Source organism: Convolutriloba macropyga, chromosome 8 (assembly GCF_964194025.1).
Source record: "Convolutriloba macropyga chromosome 8, txConMacr16.3, whole genome shotgun sequence".
Taxonomy (NCBI): domain Eukaryota; kingdom Metazoa; phylum Xenacoelomorpha; order Acoela; family Convolutidae; genus Convolutriloba; species Convolutriloba macropyga.
Window position 1 is genome coordinate 19,904,036 of NC_134475.1, and position 9,712 is coordinate 19,913,747.

A 9,712-nucleotide genomic window follows, 5' to 3' on the forward strand; every position below is an offset into this window, starting at 1 on the left:
GAAAATTATTTGGAAAATAAATTGTTTTTGATATGTTTCATCAATATTGCAGGTTTAGGTACTTTTTCTGGGACCTCTTGAAGATTAGTTTAACCTTTATGGTGTCCAGGGTTTGCATCTACCGCCATCTGAATTCAAATCTGATAAAATCTAGTTAGTTTTGCTTTTATTTGCAAACGTTTGAGCAATTTGTTTATCTTTTTGGGCTGCATGCGCTGACCTTCTTTTCGTAAAAAAAATGCTCAATGGTTTGTAACCATTTGCGCCCATGTTGCCCCAATGTTTATAAAAATTGAAAAAAGCAGGTCGAATTTGATGCAATGGGGTGATATAAATTTTTGTGCATAAATTAAACAAAAGAAAGCAGTTTTTAGTTCTCAATTGATTAAAAAACCCAAAAATTAAATTATTCAATTGTTTTCCATCTAATTTTTTTCCAAACAGAAATATAAAAACAAAAAACTATCCTTCTCTGATAGAAGTCACTTGTTAAACAATATTCCATCAGTTACGTTTCGTTTCTGCCCATAAAGAAAATTCTCGGAAACTCCTCAGCTACTACTACATTGCTACTGATGTTAGATAGAATGCTACCTTGTTGTGAAATACACATGCATCTGAGAGCGTAAAGTTTTCATGCTCATAAGAGAAAAGAATGTTGCAATTAAGTCGTTGTCTATTGAAGAGTATTAATCATGTTGTCTGTTTCTATTCCTTTTTTCGTTGCGTAAAGTTTAAAACCAAAGTAGCTCATTTATTGAAAATTTAAACGGTGTCAGGACAATATACCCAATACCATAATACCCATTGCCATAAAACCCAATTCCAAAATACCCAATGCCAAATTACCCAATGCCATTATAACCAATTAAATTATACCCAATGCCAAACTACCCTCTTTTTAATTTAATAGTTATAATCTTGAAATTAAGGTATAATCCCTCATTTAGAGTACCAGTCTACCATTAAGTTCAAATTAACTAATTAGACGCAATTTAAGTAAACAAGACGCAAAAGTATCACAGAAACTGAATTGTTCAAAGAAACTTGACGAGTTATTCTAGTCATTAAACTCGGCCAAATATAGACGCTAAACATGAGCGAAATAACTTGGGTTACGTCCCAGCAGAACCGATTAACTTTAATCCTTGATGTACATGAGTTTCAAAAGAAGTTAGAAACAAAAACTACGACGCATTGGAATTGCTCAAAATGGAGCTCTTATAAATGTAAAGTTACGGCCATTACCACTGGAAAACAATTACTATCCAAGAAAAACGAGCACGACCACGAAATTGTTCTGGGACATGTACCAGCGAAACAGATTATTATGATGATTATTATAATGAAGGAGACAGCGAGAACGGAACAGAACCCAGTAAATAATATGATAATTGCCAGCAGTTTGTTACCAATCGGGTCCGATATTGCAACGAAGCTGTCTTTGCCAACCAGATCTGCTATAAATCGGACACTAAACCGCCAAAAAGCATCCGAGAACTTACAGGAGCCGCCAATTACAGACAGACATTTCGAAGTGCCTGCCAAGTTTAAAGAATTCTGCCTTTACGACACGGGAACAACTGACAACGAGAGAATACTGATTTTTGGAAAACTTTACTCAAAAACTAGAAGAGCTAGAGAGCTGATAATTTGACAGTAGAATTTCTGTGTGGGGTACTTTTCTACATTTCACTCACTATCCACTCCCAACATCGCCCATAGATGTTATCGGCAGGTTTTCCCGACTTCTTCGCAGATTTTTAGTTTCCAATCTCTTCATTAAGTCAACTTTTAATTTTTCGTGAAAATTGTTTAATCGCCGGAATTCGAACCTCCGCCGTGATTTGTTGCATGCATTAACCGCTGCGCCAAATCCGCTTTGATGTTTACAGTGATATTTTGTGTTATCTTTTATGTGTTAAGTTTAAACAAATTTAACCTAAAAGGCGATTTGACCTAAAAGGCGGTTTGATCTAAAAGGTGGTTTGACCTAAAAGGTGGTTTAACATAAAAGCGGCATTTCAATTGTCAAAATTGTTTATTTTCTTTTAAGTTTTTCTGTGCAAGCGTTCTAAAAGTTGACGTCATTTTTTTAAAGCACAATTAGGCCATACCAATTCGCCTTTGAACTTAAAATGAGCATTCTTTATCAAAGTTAGCATCAAAGTGATTATTGTTATTATTACGATTGGGTATATTGGCATTGGGTATTTTGGCATTGGGTATATTGGCATATTGGGTATAATGGCATTGGGTATTTTGGCATTGGGTAGAATGGCATTGGGTATTTTGTCATATAACCGTTTAAACATAATGATTTTATCAAGGTAAAAAATCCGATCCTTCAGCTTTTATACAGAAAAGTGTCACTGAGCGAATAATATAAGTTAGGTATGCAGCGCAGTAAACTTGTAAATTCTCATCGATTTTGCATTTTCTAAATATGTTTCAAAGTAAGAAATCAAAAGCAAAAATACTTTTAAATTTTCGAATACTTCAAAGAGACTCATGAGATTTGTTTCAAATGATGGAAGTAAGTGGTAACATCTGCGGCGATAACTCTGGTTTTTGATCCTTTTTAAATACAACATGCACATCATTTCTCTCATCAAAATGCGTTCAAATGTGCTCCATTTCAAATAAAAGCGGAATCAGTTTAATGTGGTCATGCCATAAGGTAGTGAACAAAAATTTTATCAGTTCTTCGAGAAAAAATAAATCGTCCTATTGATATAGAATATAAATAAAAAAAGCTTTACAAAAATGATGAAAATCTAACAGCCCAACTAATGATACTTTTAAATAAATCTCGCACAAAGTCTATGCTAAAGGCTACTACTGTTTGCCGCGCAATTTAGAGCTCTTGAATGTTTGACAACATTCTCCGAGACATGATGAACAGATTACTTTTAAAAATTAATAAATTTTCATAAATTACATATAAATTTAAAAAAGAAATTTCTCCAGTTGTATCAATGTTTTTATAATTCATGAAAATCTGGTGGTTTTGTTGTTCCAAATACAAAATACTTCGTTTCTTCCAGTGGGCGCAAGAGACTCACTCTCAGCATTTCAGTTGTCACAATTTAATTTCCAGTGTTTTTCGCGATGCCATTTTTGAAAATAATAATATTAATTACTTCAGCTGAAAATTCAGCAGCCCCTTCTGGGTTCATCAGCTATATCTAATATACTTTGTACAGCAAGAACTTAGCGACAACTTTTCAAAAACAATCCCAACCTCGCATATTTGTTCAGACCATATTTGCATTCAAATGAGCATTCAAATGAGCACGTTTCTAAATGAAATTTATAGATACGTCTACTTTCTTCATGGGAAAATATGGGAAAATTGAAACTATCACCCAAAAAAGGAGAGACTGAGCATAAAGTGAGTTAATTGGTAAAAACTTGATAGCTTATTGGGTGCTTTTCGTTCAGTTTTGAGAAAAACATGATATTTGATAGAATTACATGACATAACCAAAAATTATGGAGACATTTTGACAAGAAAGTTGTTACATTTGCTTCGAATAATGTGTGAAAAGCAAGTGTTATTTGAATTATAGCTTAGGCTTTTAAATTGATTGCAAAGATTCGTGGTTTCTGTAGAAATACTAACATTAATTTGACAACTCTTCGAATTTATCAAGTTGAATCATTTAATTTCCGAAAAATACTTATTGTTGAGTGAGATCTATTGAAGTTCAGCTTAAATTAATATTACAGCACTCTAAATTTAGTGGGGGGCTATGAATTTTATTGGAGCCATGGTGTCTTTTTTCTTGATCAGTTCTAGCCGAAAGAGATCTTTTGTAAAAGATGCGAAAAACGCTACCAAAAATTCTTGGAAAACTGATTAGTTTGTCGCAACTTACACGCGCCGAAGAACAATCTATCAGTTTGCTCCAAAGTGACGATGATCAAATAGACCATGACCCTGATTGTAATGAGTACAAGAATCGAGTTTTCACGAGAAACGATGGACAGAAAAGTTGGTAAAATTTACAATTAACATATGTCTCGTGGAAGCATAAAGTGCGAATAACATATTCATTTTTTGGATTTTCTTTTAACCTGTGAACGACACCTGTTAACTGTAATATGGTTAAGAGAAAACAGAGATGTCCCAGAAAATTTTCAGAGTACAAACATAATTTTTATTTACAAGGAGGAGTTTTCTCGAGTCCTTAGAGGTTGAAATAATACGAGCTTCGGGCCACAAAGAGTCTTGGTTGTCCAGGCGTCTTATTATTTGAATGAGAATGTTCTTATCTCTTTTAACTGACAACTTAACATCTGAGACATCCATCACATTTTCATTTACAGACGACATAATTTTGTTCCGTGATTACGATCTAAAACCATTCGACAAGACAGAAGGAAGTCGGGTCTAACTAATTCGGGTTTAACTTTGTCTCAGAGAAACAAATAGTTCTTTTTTTCTTTTATATCAGTTTTTCCAATAAAATCCAGGTATTGCTCACCCAATTTTATAACGAGAAAGAGAAAGCAATTAGATCTATCAAACATTTGTTTACATTTATTAATTGAAGGTTGGATTACAATTTAGCAATGCAAAGGAGGATTTAATACGTACAATTTCGATGTTTTCAGTGCCACTTTATAGAAGAATGCACCAGTGAAAACCTGTTTCCGTGGAAAAAATCAAGAAACGGAAATCTAGACAAAAGTCTGCTTAATGAAATAAATAGAATTTTTGATTTCAAATAACTTAGACTTTTCAACCTTCTCAAACTTTTCAAGAACCTAAGCGAGCAACAATAATCGTTTAAGCCACAACAACAAAATTATTTGATCGATGCTAAAAGAAGTGCACAAATGAGAATATCGTCGCCAGTAAAAGTCAGGATTTTGATTGTAATTTAAAAAATAATCAAATCTGCCTGTTCAAACGGACTGCTTGAACAGGCGTTTTCAAACGTTAGGCTTGTACACGTGAGTACAAATGATTGGTCAGTTTTTTTGTGACATTGAAGTAAAATAGAAGTTTAGTTTCAGAAATTAACAAAGCTCTTCCAGGGTTTTCAACGCTTGGGCTATCAGAGCTGCTAAGTTTTCAATAGGCAGTTGTTTTCAGCTCCTACTTGGTATTGACATTTAATAAATCTTTGCCGGCATAACTTAAATTTGCATTTTGTGGTCCCGTCTCCGGAGATTTTTGCAAAAAAATTGGAATGAAACCTTATTCAATCATTATTCAATATCTGTCTTCAAGTTTTTTTGAAACTCTTCTTTTGGAGACATAATATTTAATACATAAGAAAAGAAAAAAAAGCAAAGATGCCCAATTTGGAATTTAAAAGTGTAAATTGTCAACAGATGATGTTTTACATTCAGTTCGAGCCTTACAATATAGTTAAGATTCATTTCAAAGACCAATTCACTATTTTGTTGATTTTTCCAAAGTGTTCAACTACGGATTCGCTGATAACGCTCTGAAAAAGTTTGAGCCAATTTGGGAGGAAAACAAGCTTTGAGTGAGACTAGAAGATGTTGTTTAAGAATTTAGAATTATCAACCGCACAATTCCTCTAGGAGAAGTTTTCTGGTCTTTCGTTTTCTTGATGAACTACTCTGTTTTTAAGGAATATGTATAAGGAAATTTTAGAATTATCCAGTTTATTTATGTTACAAGTTTTCATATCTAATGCAGAGAAAAGGCAGAGCTGAAAATTGTCTCCTTGGCTTTGAAAAAAACGGATGAGTAGTTCAAACAAAACAAATTAAAAATGAATACCAATAAAACTTTTTTCAGATAAAATGATGACTTCGCTGAAGTAAGGTTCAACAGAGAAGAGATACCATAATAACATAGCTGCAAAAAAATCAATGCAAAAAAGGACATAATTTTAGTTTAAAAATTTGAGATTTCAAAGGCATCCTCAAAAAATTCTCTTAAAATGGAAGCTGCCATACATTCTTTAAACATCATTAATCGTCAAATAACGCTTAAAACGCGATTAATGTTTTTCAGGTTCTGAAAAATTTTACAATTAATATTTAGTGGCTTAATTTTTCAAAAATTAGTAATTTATCTGAAAAACGTTTACAATCCGAGTCGTTAACTACTTCAGAAACTCAGAAGTCATTTTGATGTTTAAAGCACTAATAACCCTTTTCATCTTGATTCTGTAGAGAAGAGATAAAATGTTTACTCTATTTGTGATTTTTGAACTTTAACAGGATGTTATGAAACTTACTTTTTTATGTTAATTCGAACATATATATATTTCTATATATATATATATATATATATATATATATATATATATATATACATTCACATATATATATATATATATATATATATATGTATATATATATATATATATATATATATATATATAAAAACATTTATATAAATATATATACATATATATATATATATATATATATATATATATATATATGTATTGATATATATATATATATATATATATATATATATATATGAATGTATATATATATATATATATATATATATATATATATATATATATATATATATATATATGTTCGAATTAACATTAAAAAAATAAGTTTCATAACATCTTTTTAAATAGATTTGACATTTGCTCGGAAGGCAGTTTAATTTTACTAAGGAAACTTCTCCGACAGACTGTTAGTTATAAAACATTTCCCTGTTATTTCTTTAAAAATATTTTTCAAAATTATTTTTTCAAAATAATTTTGAAAAAATAATTTTGAAAGGGTTCAAAATTATTTTTTTTTAAATAAATCGCTTTCAGAGGCATTTTTAAAACCTTCTTCAGATTTTTCAAATAAGCGTCATTTTTTCGACCTAAAAGCCGCTAAAAAATATCAATGGCCATAATTAGGTGCCACGGTATGAATGTTTTTTTTTCGCTATGTTCTATGTATGTTTTTGTTAAGATTTGACAATCATTCTGCTCTTTTTTATCCGCTCCTTGAAGAAATAGAAGCATAGCCATGCAAAAAATTTTTGCGAGCCTCTGTGATAAACAAGTTTAGTTTATGGAATTTTTTTTGTGGGTTGGAACACTATTGGTAAGCACGTATAACCAATCCCCCTGCTTCTTTCCGAAATATTTTGCTGTCCTTTTTCCCGTCGACAAAAACAAGAGCTACATCTTTATTTTTAGCCTGAATGTGGAGTAGTTCAAATACTAGCAAATTATAGAATTGAAAAAAATCTTATAAAATAGTTTGGAACTGAAAGAAGTTGAGTATTTCTCGCTAACATAGATATATTGCTGGTAGCACAGAAAGAAACATGTTTTAATTGATCATCTGAATATGGCAAAGCATAAAAAATAAAAAGCAAACAAATTTTTGGAAGGCTTGCTATAAAACGACCCGTACTAAAAAACAGTTCAAGAATGCATTGAAAGAAACTCTAGAGTTAAATGAGCATTTTAATGAGCCTGACTAGTTTACGTATTATCGCTTTGAAGCAGTGAAAATTTCTCAATTAATTGATTTTTCTCATTTTCGGTTAAACAAAAAATAATGTATTCCGTTTTTTATAAACAATTTCTAAATTTCTCGCATGTATGATGACGTAATATGCCCAATAAAATATTAACAGCTTAGCTTAAAAAAATCGGCAAGCATCGAGAAAAGACGATTAATTTTTTTTTTAAAAAAAAAAGGTTCGTTTTGAGGCAATTTTTCTCCAAAAAATATTTATGTTTCTTTTCTACATAAAATGAAAGCAATTAATTAACTGCAACAAGAATTAACAAATATTTTTGATCCAGGTACGCTCCATAATCATTTAGTTCAAAAATGAGAATTGAGCAGATTGAGAATGAGTGTTTGAGTGTGTGTTGTGCGTATGTGAAACCACAGAATAACCTATATATCCTGCTTTGATATTGGAAATGAAAGCAGTTGTAATAACTAATGCGATTTCACCTGAAAAGATATTATTAGCCAGTGGGCTTAGCTAGTCGTGATCTAATTATGATCCACGGAGTGACAAATATCCCATCTGTCATTCAAACTCACTCTTGCCTGCCTAGTTTGGGCTAAAGTTGGGCAAATTTCACAGCACCCTTTTTGAAGTTTCCCGAAATTCCCTTTGGAGAGTAAGTTACCCGCTGTCTGTTAACTTGATAAGAAAGCTATTTCTCCTCAGCAAACGGTTTTAAGATTTTGAAATGGATCAAAATTGAATTTGGCAATTTTAAGTCTGTAGCGATTGCAGGGTTAGGGCAACTTTTATGACTAGTTAAAACTTCTACAAAGTATTTGGCAATACTCGTTTCAAGCTGTTAGCGATAAAGTTGACAAATAACGCACGATAATTTTCAGTGTCCGTTAAATCTGCACTTTAATTCCCTCAACTTTTCCCTAATTTTGGGCTTTAAGCCCGGCTGAGATTATGGCAAATTACGCCATACAGTTTGCTCACTCTTATGAACCCCGCCATGCAGGGAGAATATTGAGAGGAAAGGGTTTTGGAAAACCTCGAAGAAAAGTTTGAAAAGAAGTTCACTTTAAAGTTAGAGAAAATATACGACCACATGGTCAAAACTGTATTCAGTGCAATATTTCGAAGTGTTTTGAAAGTCGAAAACCTGTTTGCCACTCAAAAGTGAAAGATACACGCAAAGAGCGAAAAAGATTAGGACTATAAAAAACTTGGATCGTATTCTAAAAACTGATATTTTAGAAAGTAGAATTATAATTAATTAGATTTAAAGAAATTAAAATTAGAATTATAGAAGTTAGAAATTTTCAATAATCAAACTGAGTGTAGCTCTCTTTAACAGTATTTTTCTGTCTGAGTTTTTAGTGAGCCTATAAAGACTGTAAACAGATTGGGAGAAGTTAATAGACCTGAACGTCAGAATAGAATCAGTCAAAAACAACAGAAGTTTGATTCCAAATTCATTCCAAATTTTGAGAAGATTTAATGTACAAAATGTATACTTTTTGTATGAAAATGAGGCACAAATACAACATTGTTTTTATTGGGCCAGTAACCAAATATCACGGAACATTTAAATATCCTGGTCTTTTTGGGTTCTAGTTGAAATTGTTGTAATCATGGCGTAATAGGAAAATCGGCTCGTGACATCAATTTTCATTCGTGACAGACCTTTTAAGAAAACTAAACGTGTTCTAAGAAGTTTAGCTTTTGATAGAACGGAATTTATCTTCTACCGAAGAGTTATGCTAGACGAAGGGAAGGATAGAAAAGTTGTGGGTATTTGGTATGGATTTCACCTACAGCGCCGCTTATACCGCAAACCAGTGACAAAAATTGGCAACCATAACAGTATTTGGCGACTCCAGTGTCCTGTGTGTGCAATAATATCTCTATGGCCTGGCTTCTATGCAAGAAGAAGATAGAACGAGAGAAAGACTTAGAGAGGGAAAGAAAGGGAGATTTAAAGGACCCAGTTGAGCGGAAGGCCTTCTTCGAATTTCAACTCAAAACATTGCCCGTACTCAAATGGGAGAATTATGGATAAAAGGGAAACAAAGCTTGTTTTCCAGGATTTGAGACGCCGAACTTCTATCACTCACAACACCCAGACTACCATATGCCGAATGGCAAAATTAACCGAAGTAGAAGGGTGATTTATATGCTGAGCCATAACTGTATCGTGAAAAAATATATGTTTACTTTTACTTCAGTTGATCATACCGCAAGCCAGCTACCATACACAGCAGTTTCTTTTCCAAATCTTTC